The sequence below is a fragment of the Urocitellus parryii genome (genome assembly GCF_045843805.1).
Source record: "Urocitellus parryii isolate mUroPar1 chromosome 13 unlocalized genomic scaffold, mUroPar1.hap1 SUPER_13_unloc_9, whole genome shotgun sequence".
NCBI lineage: Eukaryota > Metazoa > Chordata > Mammalia > Rodentia > Sciuridae > Urocitellus > Urocitellus parryii.
In genome coordinates, this window is record NW_027551777.1 from 4222346 (window position 1) to 4238080 (window position 15735).

The window sequence follows — 15735 nt, forward strand, 5'->3', positions numbered from 1 at the left end:
ACAAACTCACCCCCACACCCACAAAGGCACCTCCTTCCCCCAAGTAGGTCTGTGACTACCCGGAGTGTCGTCTGACTGCTGGGCCATACTATGTTGCCCCGAAATGGCCTGTCCTGTCTCAGATCTGGCCTCCTTGGCCAACTCTGTGAAGTTGTCAGGAGCCAGCGGTGAGCCACGACCTGCTTTCTCAGGCAAGGCCCTCTTCAGTGCTTTCCTGGCATTTGGCCATCCTCACATCAGTAGGGACCAAGGAAGACTGACTCTGTCCTTGGTAAATCCAAACAAGTGTGCCCACTGGGACTGGGACTGGGACTGCCTCTGGGTGCCTGGCTTCCTGGATCCCAAGTTCAGAGAGTTCCATCACCAAGGAAGTGAGGTGAGGTCACTTCCTTCAGGAACTGAATGAGGTCACTGCCTGGCAACCACTGTGTCCTAACAGTTGCTGGCAAGGGTCCCAGGAGATGGAGGCTGCCCCTGCTTCCTGTGACACTTTCACAAGTTAGAATGGAATATCAACCATAGGCACCAAGGAACAGCTCTCCACACAGGCCTGGTTTGGTCCATCTTGTCTACATTAAGAAGAGAGAGGCTCATTCAGACACATCCCTTCATCCTGACCAGGTTGTTGGCCATGGAAGATGACTTTTGCTCTCTCAGGTCCTTCATAGCTGCCTACATCTTCTCCAGGGTTCATTTCTGCATGGACCTTTGAGGTTCTCAGCAGGTGGAAGATCCCCTCCATTCCTGTATTGTAAGACCAACTCTGTCCCTGCTCTAAACATGTTTGATTTGGGTTAGGAATCATTCTGCTAGTTGTAGAATGGTATTGGGAACCTGCGATATTTATAATCATATATAGGTGAAATATATGTATGAAAACAGAAATCTAAGTAAGATTTGAAGGCCAGAAGGGCATTGGGCCCTTGATTGGGATACTTAGCTTTGAATGACATTCTGCACAGATGTCTCAGATAAATTGATATACAATGGCATAGGACCATGTACCTTGGATGATTGAATGTAGAAGAGAACATCCAGTCAAAAAGGGATAGTAGGTAAGATTAGGAAGCTAGTCGGTAGGTTTAGGAAGAAGAGTGAGTGTAAAATTTGGACCCAAAGTTCTTTAGCAATTGGGTGTCGGTTAGAGAGTGAATGTAAATGTCAGCACATGTGAAGAGTCAGTCACAATGATGAACTGGGGAAAAATATGTAGGAAAGCAGATATCAATAGAGACATTAGGAAATCAGGCAAAGTATAAGGTGGGTGATAGGATTAGACATTTTCAACAGGGTTGAGGTTGAATATGTAATCTTAGGAAGAAACAAGTGTGTAGTCACCAATAGGATTGACATTGGAGAGCATTAGGCAACCTGGAGAAGGAAGTTCTTAGTAATCCATGCTCACTTTCCAATTAGGATTTGCTACCATCATAAGTGTGACCTTTGCATTTTGTGTCCAGAATATGACAGTGATAAAATGTATATGTAGATCAGGTGACATGTGTATTTCTTCCACCATTGCTGGGAGCAATATGTTGAAGACGTATTAATTAGTATTTGTGGGTACAAATAGGTGTACCCTGGGTCTATGAATATAGAGATAATGCATGAATAGACCATACTGTGAATAAATAATATAACTGCTTCCAATTTCAATAATGGATTGAGTTGATATCTGAAAGTATATAGGAAATCTTATATTGATACACAATCATTCATTCCTACCAGTTATACATCTAATGGCAATATTAGGGTTATGGTTTACCCTGAAGGGTGTGTGAGTTTTGCTTCAAAAGTGATTATGGAAATGGAAAATCATGTGTTTGGAAAGAAGTCTCATGAACAAACCAGTCAAGAAACATGGAGGAATACATGTGTTCTGAAGCAGGAAGGGATTGAAAGTGAACCAAATGCCTAGAAATTTTTAAACTTGAGGATGAAATATACATCCTATGATGTGCATCAGCTGAAGAAATAGTAAGGTACCAGTGTTGAATAAAAATGAACATCAAAATACACATCATGTCCCATAGGAATCTACTTGCATTGATGTTAAACTGGGTCAGTTACTGTAGAAAGATTAGGATTTCTATGCACCATCCACTGAAGTTAGTTTTCAGTACTAGGAAAAAAATATGTATTTCAGGTGGATAAATATTTCTGAGAATAATCTTGTGAAAAGTTGATTATAAATCCACATATATGAACATGAATGAATTCAGGGAATGTATCACAAGACACATATATTTCATATTTTGAAAAATCTGGAGAGAGTTTGTGTGTGTGTGTATATGTGTGTGTGTATATATATATCTATATATACACACACACACAAAACACACACACAGACATTAAAAATTCAAAATATATATGCCATTCGAAATTCATGATGAAATATATATCATCCACAGATCCAAAAATATTTATTTTACTGAACATGGATTTTTGTGTCCTGTTGTTCAAGTAGGAAGCTCACCCATAGGTTGAATTTTCAGTTCCAACAGCGTTTGGGAGGAGTGATCTCTTCTCACAATTTGTATCTGCCAAGTCAGCCACCTCACAAGAATATACGTGGGATACCAGGTAGGATTCTATACGTGCATGTAAAAATACATGTGCTGAATAGGCTACAGAGAAAGGGAGACAGGAATTCACATATTTGTTAACTTTAAAAACACATGGAGAACTATTTCTATTCAATTGGACTAGATTTATAACACCTACCCTTTATAATGCAAAAGGCAAGTTCAACTATATACCATGCCTCCTCTGAACTGCTTGTATTTCTATGCTGTTTGGGTTATTTTTCTCCATCATATTAGGATTCATAGTCAGAGTCTAGTAGGGTATGGGTTAGTGTCAGGGAATCAGTATTTCAAATGGAAAATAGGAAATGAATCCAATGTGTATGCAAATACGTGCTACACAAAAATCTTCCCACTCTCATCCAGAACAATGCCTTGACATGACCTTCGCCCCAAGGAAGAAGCAACTCGAGGGGAAGAGTTAGAAAATCTGTGGATACATATGTGGAATGGAAAATGCTCAGGAGTTCACAACCTTGGAGGTGGTAGAGGAGTTTCCATAAGTAAGGCACAGGGTACACACTCCACAAACATGGAGCTCTGCTGGCCTAAAGACTTCGTGAGAAACTGCCTCTGAGGTTGGGCACTTGAAATCTATGTTGTTGTCAGGAGCTTTAGCTTCCTTTGTAGTGAGACCATCAAAGCTGGGTCTGCATCTATGTGACCTGGAGGACATGGTTTCTGATTTTCCAATGAACATGAGGCAGAAGTGCTGAATTCTCTCTTTGTAGGTCCACAGTGGCCACTGGAGGCTAAGTGTCTCCCCGTGTGGACTGTGAAGCCATTTGGTCCTCCTCTACTTTTCGTGGTGTTTCTTGCTGCTGCACTGGGAGTTTGGTATTTGCTTCATGAAATACAAGGACTTCAACTGGGACACAGTGCTGGAGGGAGTTCTGTCACGTGTGGTGGGTCAGGGTCCTAGGAGAATGCACCAACCAGTCTTCTATCCCACAGAGCTTGCCCCCTTGACCCTAGCAACCTGATTCTGAACATTGCCCTGAAACCTCTCCATATAACAAGATGCCTTTACATATAAGTGTCTGCCGGCTGCACCATGTCAGTCACAAGCCATTTGGAAGCCAATGTCAGACCCACATGGCCCTACCACAGATGTTTTATCACACTCCTGCACACCACTTCTCTAGGCCCACTACTCAGCAGGCCCCAACTCACTGGCATCTCTGTTCTACACCATTTTCATGAAACCCAGTCAATCAAGGCACTGTCTGGTACACTCCTGATCAGCAACAGGACATCCAAAGGTTCTCCAGTGCCACCTGGTCATGGGAACTTAAAAATTTCATGGTATTTATCTAGCCATTTTTCAAGGATGAAGTTGGAGGCACTGTGGGTTTCCATTCATTCAGGAACCATTAAATGGTGAGGAAGCTCATTTCAATGAAAGCTCTGGAGAACTCTCAGAAACAAGGCTTCCCAAAGAGTGGCCCAAAGGTCGCATGAAGCCAGGCCCATTGAGGTCTAGCATGTGAGGTCCATGTGTGTTTTGACTCTCAACGATGGCTGCCAGGTCTGTAAGAATAAAATCATGTGATATCCTGGCTGAGATTCCCAGTGCTCTGTGGAAAGCCAACCTGGGCCTAGATCTCAGTTTCCAAGGGCGACTCTCATGCGTGGCCTACTAAAATCTCAACAGAGTTCATGGCAATACTTCTCTGAGGTCAGTTCCAGAACTCAGTCTCCAAGGGGAATCACACCAGAGTTCACGCCAAGGTGGACCCAGTCATCTCTTCCAACCGCCACACAAATGGCCACAATTCCAACCAAAACACTGCCACATGGCCCTCATCTTCTTCCATATACACACTCATCATAACCTCTGGCTGGAGGTTTCCATCAGGGGCACAGCCCAAGACAGTGTCCACAATAAGCTCCCTTGCCCCTCATTTGCCTAATATCAGGGTGGCCTGGACAGCCTTCCTGTGCACCAGGAGTGATCAAATAGGCCTGCCTTTAATACTGCTCTGCTTCTGCAATTTGAGGCCTACTGACTGCGGGGGTATAGATTCTTTGTGTGAATTGGAGTCAGGAGAAAACCCAAGCACCTATGGGCTAGCCTCTGCAGGGCTTTGAAGAACTCATTTGACCCAAAGGATCCCTATGCTCTCTTGATGGAGGTCAGGAACCTTACAGAGGAAGGCGAGAGACTTCATCCAAAATGACTGCTTTTATTGCCATTTTGGCTTTGGATGCACACATGGGATCTTTCTTCAATCCATCAGGTGCTGACAATCTAAGCCACAGCCTCACACAGGGCCAAGAGGCTGATTCAGACACATCCCTTTGCAAAGCAATGAAGCAAAGAGCCACAGGTGATGCCCATTCATTTCCATTTGAAAACTGTTTTCTTCAGGCTTCACAAAGGGGTGCCCTGAGGCAAAGGCCTTCCTGACATTCAGGGCAACAGAACAATAGGTAAGCAAAAGGCCCAAAGCAGCCTTTCTCCACTGAGACTTTACTGGTCCCACTGATATCTGAGTTTTCTGAGATGCTCACCATTCCTTTCAGCTCTCCAGTACATGGCCATGTCACAGAGCTTGGAGGTGGTACATATCTTGGACACAAAACCATGAGCCTATTCTGGAGAGTGGCCAGAATGCAGGAAGAAAACAGGAACTTAGGAAGATAGTAGGTGTTGCCCATCCATAAGGCAAGCCGCAGTCCATTCATAAATTGGGCAGGATGAACACTGGGAAGCTTTCTACTAGACAGGACACATCCATTGATGCATTCTCTTTTCTCATGTCTACAACCAGGGACAGAGTGAGATACACAAACTTAGAAACACTTGCCTTGTCAAAAGACTTACTGGAAACAGTCCACTCCAAACAAACAAACCGCATTTCCTACCTATTCTCAGAACATGAGACAAATCCACAAACTCACCCCCACACCCACAAAGGCACCTCCTTCCCCCAAGTAGGTCTGTGACTACCCGGAGTGTCGTCTGACTGCTGGGCCATACTATGTTGCCCCGAAATGGCCTGTCCTGTCTCAGATCTGGCCTCCTTGGCCAACTCTGTGAAGTTGTCAGGAGCCAGCGGTGAGCCACGACCTGCTTTCTCAGGCAAGGCCCTCTTCAGTGCTTTCCTGGCATTTGGCCATCCTCACATCAGTAGGGACCAAGGAAGACTGACTCTGTCCTTGGTAAATCCAAACAAGTGAGCCCACTGGGACTGGGACTGGGACTGCCTCTGGGTGCCTGGCTTCCTGGATCCCAAGTTCAGAGAGTTCCATCACCAAGGAAGTGAGGTGAGGTCACTTCCTTCAGGAACTGAATGAGGTCACTGCCTGGCAACCACTGTCTCCTAACAGTTGCTGGCAAGGGTCCCAGGAGATGGAGGCTGCCCCTGCTTCCTGTGACACTTTCACAAGTTAGAATGGAATATCAACCATAGGCACCAAGGAACAGCTCTCCACACAGGCCTGGTTTGGTCCATCTTGTCTACATTAAGAAGAGAGAGGCTCATTCAGACACATCCCTTCATCCTGACCAGGTTGTTGGCCATGGAAGATGACTTTTGCTCTCTCAGGTCCTTCATAGCTGCCTACATCTTCTCCAGGGTTCATTTCTGCATGGACCTTTGAGGTTCTCAGCAGGTGGAAGATCCCCTCCATTCCTGTATTGTAAGACCAACTCTGTCCCTGCTCTTCCTTAAAGTTAGATTGGGGGAACAGTGTCTGGTTAGGGTTAAGAACATGTTTGATTTGGGTTAGGAATCATTCTGCTAGTTGTAGAATGGTATTGGGAACCTGCGATATTTATAATCATATATAGGTGAAATATATGTATGAAAACAGAAATCTAAGTAAGATTTGAAGGCCAGAAGGGCATTGGGCCCTTGATTGGGATACTTAGCTTTGAATGACATTCTGCACAGATGTCTCAGATAAATTGATATACAATGGCATAGGACCATGTACCTTGGATGATTGAATGTAGAAGAGAACATCCAGTCAAAAAGGGATAGTAGGTAAGATTAGGAAGCTAGTCGGTAGGTTTAGGAAGAAGAGTGAGTGTAAAATTTGGACCCAAAGTTCTTTAGCAATTGGGTGTCGGTTAGAGAGTGAATGTAAATGTCAGCACATGTGAAGAGTCAGTCACAATGATGAACTGGGGAAAAATATGTAGGAAAGCAGATATCAATAGAGACATTAGGAAATTAGGCAAAGTATAAGGTGGGTGATAGGATTAGACATTTTCAACAGGGTTGAGGTTGAATATGTAATCTTAGGAAGAAACAAGTGTGTAGTCACCAATAGGATTGACATTGGAGAGCATTAGGCAACCTGGAGAAGGAAGTTCTTAGTAATCCATGCTCACTTTCCAATTAGGCTTTGCTACAATCATAAGTGTGACCTTTGCATTTTGTGTCCAGAATATGACAGTGATAAAATGTATATGTAGATCAGGTGACATGTGTATTTCTTCCACCGTTGCTGGGAGCAATATGTTGAAGACGTATTAATTAGTATTTGTGGGTACAAATAGGTGTACCCTGGGTCTATGAATATAGAGATAATGCATGAATAGACCATACTGTGAATAAATAATATAACTGCTTCCAATTTCAATAATGGATTGAGTTGATATCTGAAAGTATATAGGAAATCTTATATTGATACACAATCATTCATTCCTACCAGTTATACATCTAATGGCAATATTAGGGTTATGGTTTACCCTGAAGGGTGTGTGAGTTTTGCTTCAAAAGTGATTATGGAAATGGAAAATCATGTGTTTGGAAAGAAGTCTCATGAACAAACCAGTCAAGAAACATGGAGGAATACATGTGTTCTGAAGCAGGAAGGGATTGAAAGTGAACCAAATGCCTAGAAATTTTTAAACTTGAGGATGAAATATACATCCTATGATGTGCATCAGCTGAAGAAATAGTAAGGTACCAGTGTTGAATAAAAATGAACGTCAAAATACACATCATGTCCCATAGGAATCTACTTGCATTGATGTTAAACTGGGTCAGTTACTGTAGAAAGATTAGGATTTCTATGCACCATCCACTGAAGTTAGTTTTCAGTACTAGGAAAAAAATATGTATTTCAGGTGGATAAATATTTCTGAGAATAATCTTGTGAAAAGTTGATTATAAATCCACATATATGAACATGAATGAATTCAGGGAATGTATCACAAGACACATATATTTCATATTTTGAAAAATCTGGAGAGAGTTTGTGTGTGTGTGTATATATATATCTATATATACACACACACACAAAACACACACACAGACATTAAAAATTCGAAATATATATGCCATTCGAAATTCATGATGAAATATATATCATCCACAGATCCAAAAATATTTATTTTACTGAACATGGATTTTGTGTCCTGTTGTTCAAGTAGGAAGCTCACCCATAGGTTGAATTTTCAGTTCCAACAGCGTTTGGGAGGAGTGATCTCTTCTCACAATTTGTATCTGCCAAGTCAGCCACCTCACAAGAATATACGTGGGATACCAGGTAGGATTCTATACGTGCATGTAAAAATACATGTGCTGAATAGGCTACAGAGAAAGGGAGACAGGAATTCACATATTTGTTAACTTTAAAAACACATGGAGAACTATTTCTATTCAATTGGACTAGATTTATAACACCTACCCTTTATAATGCAAAAGGCAAGTGCAACTATACACCATGCCTCCTCTGAACTGCTTGTATTTCTATGCTGTTTGGGTTATTTTTCTCCATCATATTAGGATTCATAGTCAGAGTCTAGTAGGGTATGGGTTAGTGTCAGGGAATCAGTATTTCAAATGGAAAATAGGAAAAGAATCCAATGTGTATGCAAATACGTGCCACACAAAAATCTTCCCACTCTCATCCAGAACAATGCCTTGACATGACCTTCGCCCCAAGGAAGAAGCAACTCAAGGGGAAGAGTTAGAAAATCTGTGGATACATATGTGGAATGGAAAATGCTCAGGAGTTCACAACGTTGGAGGTGGTAGAGGAGTTTCCATAAGTAAGGGACAGGGTACACACTCCACAAACATGGAGCTCTGCTGGCCTAAAGACTTCGTGAGAAACTGCCTCTGAGGTTGGGCACTTGAAATCTATGTTGTTGTCAGGAGCTTTAGCTTCCTTTGTAGTGAGACCATCAAAGCTGGGTCTGCATCTATGTGACCTGGAGGACATGGTTTCTGATTTTCCAATGAACATGAGGCAGAAGTTCTGAATTCTCTCTTTGTAGGTCCACAGTGGCCACTGGAGGCTAAGTGTCTCCCCGTGTGGACTGTGAAGCCATTTGGTCCTCCTCTACTTTTCGTGGTGTTTCTTGCTGCTGCACTGGGAGTTTGGTATTTGCTTCATGAAACACAAGGACTTTAACTGGGACACAGTGCTGGAGGGAGTTCTGTCACGTGTGGTGGGTCAGGGTCCTAGGAGAATGCACCAACCAGTCTTCTATCCCACAGAGCTTGCCCCCTTGACCCTAGCAACCTGATTCTGAACATTGCCCTGAAACCTCTCCATATAACAAGATGCCTTTACATATAAGTGTCTGCCGGCTGCACCATGTCAGTCACAAGCCATTTGGAAGCCAATGTCAGATCCACATGGCCCTACCACAGATGTTTTATCACACTCCTGCACACCACTTCTGTAGGCCCACTACTCAGCAGGCCCCAACTCACTGGCATCTCTGTTCTACACCATTTTCATGAAACCCAGTCAATCAAGGCACTGTCTGGTACACTCCTGATCAGCAACAGGACATCCAAAGGTTCTCCAGTGCCACCTGGTCATGGGAACTTAAAAATTTCATGGTATTTATCTAGCCATTTTTCAAGGATGAAGTTGGAGGCACTGTGGGTTTCCATTCATTCAGGAACCATGAAATGGTGAGGAAGCTCATTTCAATGAAAGCTCTGGAGAACTCTCAGAAACAAGGCTTCCCAAAGAGTGGCCCAAAGGTCGCATGAAGCCAGGCCCATTGAGGTCTAGCATGTGAGGTCCATGTGTGTTTTGACTCTCAACGATGGCTGCCAGGTCTGTAAGAATAAAATCATGTGATATCCTGGCTGAGATTCCCAGTGCTCTGTGGAAAGCCAACCTGGGCCTAGATCTCAGTTTCCAAGGGCGACTCTCATGCGTGGCCTACTAAAATCTCAACAGAGTTCATGGCAATACTTCTCTGAGGTCAGTTCCAGAACTCAGTCTCCAAGGGGAATCACACCAGAGTTCACGCCAAGGTGGACCCAGTCATCTCTTCCAACCGCCACACAAATGGCCACAATTCCAACCAAAACACTGCCACATGGCCCTCATCTTCTTCCATATACACACTCATCATAACCTCTGGCTGGAGGTTTCCATCAGGGGCGCAGCCCAAGACAGTGTCCACAATAAGCTCCCTTGCCCCTCATTTGCCTAATATCAGGGTGGCCTGGACAGCCTTCCTGTGCACCAGGAGTGATCAAATAGGCCTGCCTTTAATACTGCTCTGCTTCTGCAATTTGAGGCCTACTGACTGCGGGGGTATAGATTCTTTGTGTGAATTGGAGTCAGGAGAAAACCCAAGCACCTATGGGCTAGCCTCTGCAGGGCTTTGAAGAACTCATTTGACCCAAAGGATCCCTATGCTCTCTTGATGGAGGTCAGGAACCTTACAGAGGAAGGCGAGAGACTTCATCCAAAATGACTGCTTTTTTTGCCATTTTGGCTTTGGATGCACACATGGGATCTTTCTTCAATCCATCAGGTGCTGACAATCTAAGCCACAGCCTCACACAGGGCCAAGAGGCTGATTCAGACACATCCCTTTGCAAAGCAATGAAGCAAAGAGCCACAGGTGATGCCCATTCATTTCCATTTGAAAACTGTTTTCTTCAGGCTTCACAAAGGGGTGCCCTGAGGCAAAGGCCTTCCTGACATTCAGGGCAACAGAACAATAGGTAAGCAAAAGGCCCAAAGCAGCCTTTCTCCACTGAGACTTTACTGGTCCCACTGATATCTGAGTTTTCTGAGATGCTCACCATTCCTTTCAGCTCTCCAGTACATGGCCATGTCACAGAGCTTGGAGGTGGTACATATCTTGGACACAAAACCATGAGCCTATTCTGGAGAGTGGCCAGAATGCAGGAAGAAAACAGGAACTTAGGAAGATAGTAGGTGTTGCCCATCCATAAGGCAAGCCGCAGACCATTCATAAACTGGGCAGGATGAAGACTGGGAAGCTTTCTACTAGACAGGACACATCCATTGATGCATTCTCTTTTCTCATGTCTACAACCAGGGACACAGTGAGATACACAAACTTAGAAACACTCGCCTTGTCAAAAGACTTACTGGAAACAGTCCACTCCAAACAAACAAACCGCCTTTCCTACCTATTCTCAGGACATGAGACAAATCCACAAACTCACCCCCACACCCACAAAGGCACCTCCTTCCCCCAAGTATGTCTGTGACTACCCGGAGTGTCGTCTGACTGCTGGGCCATACTATGTTGCCCCGAAATGGCCTGTCCTGTCTCTGATCTGGCCTCCTTGGCCAACTCTGTGAAGTTGTCAGGAGCCAGCGGTGAGCCACGACCTGCTTTCTCAGGCAAGGCCCTCTTCAGTGCTTTCCTGGCATTTGGCCATCCTCACATCAGTAGGGACCAAGGAAGACTGACTCTGTCCTTGGTAAATCCAAACAAGTGAGCCCACTGGGACTGGGACTGGGACTGCCTCTGGGTGCCTGGCTTCCTGGATCCCAAGTTCAGAGAGTTCCATCACCAAGGAAGTGAGGTGAGGTCACTTCCTTCAGGAACTGAATGAGGTCACTGCCTGGCAACCACTGTGTCCTAACAGTTGCTGGCAAGGGTCCCAGGAGATGGAGGCTGCCCCTGCTTCCTGTGACACTTTCACAAGTTAGAATGGAATATCAACCATAGGCACCAAGGAACAGCTCTCCACACAGGCCTGGTTTGGTCCATCTTGTCTACATTAAGAAGAGAGAGGCTCATTCAGACACATCCCTTCATCCTGACCAGGTTGTTGGCCATGGAAGATGACTTTTGCTCTCTCAGGTCCTTCATAGCTGCCTACATCTTCTCCAGGGTTCATTTCTGCATGGACCTTTGAGGTTCTCAGCAGGTGGAAGATCCCCTCCATTCCTGTATTGTAAGACCAACTCTGTCCCTGCTCTTCCTTAAAGTTAGATTGGGGGAACAGTGTCTGGTTAGGGTTAAGAACATGTTTGATTTGGGTTAGGAATCATTCTGCTAGTTGTAGAATGGTATTGGGAACCTGCGATATTTATAATCATATATAGGTGAAATATATGTATGAAAACAGAAATCTAAGTAAGATTTGAAGGCCAGAAGGGCATTGGGCCCTTGATTGGGATACTTAGCTTTGAATGACATTCTGCACAGATGTCTCAGATAAATTGATATACAATGGCATAGGACCATGTACCTTGGATGATTGAATGTAGAAGAGAACATCCAGTCAAAAAGGGATAGTAGGTAAGATTAGGAAGCTAGTCGGTAGGTTTAGGAAGAAGAGTGAGTGTAAAATTTGGACCCAAAGTTCTTTAGCAATTGGGTGTCGGTTAGAGAGTGAATGTAAATGTCAGCACATGTGAAGAGTCAGTCACAATGATGAACTGGGGAAAAATATGTAGGAAAGCAGATATCAATAGAGACATTAGGAAATCAGGCAAAGTATAAGGTGGGTGATAGGATTAGACATTTTCAACAGGGTTGAGGTTGAATATGTAATCTTAGGAAGAAACAAGTGTGTAGTCACCAATAGGATTGACATTGGAGAGCATTAGGCAACCTGGAGAAGGAAGTTCTTAGTAATCCATGCTCACTTTCCAATTAGGCTTTGCTACAATCATAAGTGTGACCTTTGCATTTTGTGTCCAGAATATGACAGTGATAAAATGTATATGTAGATCAGGTGACATGTGTATTTCTTCCACCGTTGCTGGGAGCAATATGTTGAAGACGTATTAATTAGTATTTGTGGGTACAAATAGGTGTACCCTGGGTCTATGAATATAGAGATAATGCATGAATAGACCATACTGTGAATAAATAATATAACTGCTTCCAATTTCAATAATGGATTGAGTTGATATCTGAAAGTATATAGGAAATCTTATATTGATACACAATCATTCATTCCTACCAGTTATACATCTAATGGCAATATTAGGGTTATGGTTTACCCTGAAGGGTGTGTGAGTTTTGCTTCAAAAGTGATTATGGAAATGGAAAATCATGTGTTTGGAAAGAAGTCTCATGAACAAACCAGTCAAGAAACATGGAGGAATACATGTGTTCTGAAGCAGGAAGGGATTGAAAGTGAACCAAATGCCTAGAAATTTTTAAACTTGAGGATGAAATATACATCCTATGATGTGCATCAGCTGAAGAAATAGTAAGGTACCAGTGTTGAATAAAAATGAACGTCAAAATACACATCATGTCCCATAGGAATCTACTTGCATTGATGTTAAACTGGGTCAGTTACTGTAGAAAGATTAGGATTTCTATGCACCATCCACTGAAGTTAGTTTTCAGTACTAGGAAAAAAATATGTATTTCAGGTGGATAAATATTTCTGAGAATAATCTTGTGAAAAGTTGATTATAAATCCACATATATGAACATGAATGAATTCAGGGAATGTATCACAAGACACATATATTTCATATTTTGAAAAATCTGGAGAGAGTTTGTGTGTGTGTGTATATATATATCTATATATACACACACACACAAAACACACACACAGACATTAAAAATTCGAAATATATATGCCATTCGAAATTCATGATGAAATATATATCATCCACAGATCCAAAAATATTTATTTTACTGAACATGGATTTTGTGTCCTGTTGTTCAAGTAGGAAGCTCACCCATAGGTTGAATTTTCAGTTCCAACAGCGTTTGGGAGGAGTGATCTCTTCTCACAATTTGTATCTGCCAAGTCAGCCACCTCACAAGAATATACGTGGGATACCAGGTAGGATTCTATACGTGCATGTAAAAATACATGTGCTGAATAGGCTACAGAGAAAGGGAGACAGGAATTCACATATTTGTTAACTTTAAAAACACATGGAGAACTATTTCTATTCAATTGGACTAGATTTATAACACCTACCCTTTATAATGCAAAAGGCAAGTGCAACTATACACCATGCCTCCTCTGAACTGCTTGTATTTCTATGCTGTTTGGGTTATTTTTCTCCATCATATTAGGATTCATAGTCAGAGTCTAGTAGGGTATGGGTTAGTGTCAGGGAATCAGTATTTCAAATGGAAAATAGGAAATGAATCCAATGTGTATGCAAATACGTGCTACACAAAAATCTTCCCATTCTCATCCAGAACAATGCCTTGACATGACCTTCGCCCCAAGGAAGAAGCAACTCAAGGGGAAGAGTTAGAAAATCTGTGGATACATATGTGGAATGGAAAATGCTCAGGAGTTCACAACCTTGGAGGTGGTAGAGGAGTTTCCATAAGTAAGGGACAGGGTACACACTCCACAAACATGGAGCTCTGCTGGCCTAAAGACTTCGTGAGAAACTGCCTCTGAGGTTGGGCACTTGAAATCTATGTTGTTGTCAGGAGCTTTAGCTTCCTTTGTAGTGAGACCATCAAAGCTGGGTCTGCATCTATGTGACCTGGAGGACATGGTTTCTGATTTTCCAATGAACATGAGGCAGAAGTTCTGAATTCTCTCTTTGTAGGTCCACAGTGGCCACTGGAGGCTAAGTGTCTCCCCGTGTGGACTGTGAAGCCATTTGGTCCTCCTCTACTTTTCGTGGTGTTTCTTGCTGCTGCACTGGGAGTTTGGTATTTGCTTCATGAAACACAAGGACTTTAACTGGGACACAGTGCTGGAGGGAGTTCTGTCACGTGTGGTGGGTCAGGGTCCTAGGAGAATGCACCAACCAGTCTTCTATCCCACAGAGCTTGCCCCCTTGACCCTAGCAACCTGATTCTGAACATTGCCCTGAAACCTCTCCATATAACAAGATGCCTTTACATATAAGTGTCTGCCGGCTGCACCATGTCAGTCACAAGCCATTTGGAAGCCAATGTCAGATCCACATGGCCCTACCACAGATGTTTTATCACACTCCTGCACACCACTTCTCTAGGCCCACTACTCAGCAGGCCCCAACTCACTGGCATCTCTGTTCTACACCATTTTCATGAAACCCAGTCAATCAAGGCACTGTCTGGTACACTCCTGATCAGCAACAGGACATCCAAAGGTTCTCCAGTGCCACCTGGTCATGGGAACTTAAAAATTTCATGGTATTTATCTAGCCATTTTTCAAGGATGAAGTTGGAGGCACTGTGGGTTTCCATTCATTCAGGAACCATGAAATGGTGAGGAAGCTCATTTCAATGAAAGCTCTGGAGAACTCTCAGAAACAAGGCTTCCCAAAGAGTGGCCCAAAGGTCGCATGAAGCCAGGCCCATTGAGGTCTAGCATGTGAGGTCCATGTGTGTTTTGACTCTCAACGATGGCTGCCAGGTCTGTAAGAATAAAATCATGTGATATCCTGGCTGAGATTCCCAGTGCTCTGTGGAAAGCCAACCTGGGCCTAGATCTCAGTTTCCAAGGGCGACTCTCATGCGTGGCCTACTAAAATCTCAACAGAGTTCATGGCAATACTTCTCTGAGGTCAGTTCCAGAACTCAGTCTCCAAGGGGAATCACACCAGAGTTCACGCCAAGGTGGACCCAGTCATCTCTTCCAACCGCCACACAAATGGCCACAATTCCAACCAAAACACTGCCACATGGCCCTCATCTTCTTCCATATACACACTCATCATAACCTCTGGCTGGAGGTTTCCATCAGGGGCGCAGCCCAAGACAGTGTCCACAATAAGCTCCCTTGCCCCTCATTTGCCTAATATCAGGGTGGCCTGGACAGCCTTCCTGTGCACCAGGAGTGATCAAATAGGCCTGCCTTTAATACTGCTCTGCTTCTGCAATTTGAGGCCTACTGACTGCGGGGGTATAGATTCTTTGTGTGAATTGGAGTCAGGAGAAAACCCAAGCACCTATGGGCTAGCCTCTGCAGGGCTTTGAAGAACTCATTTGACCCAAAGGATCCCTATGCTCTCTTGATGGAGG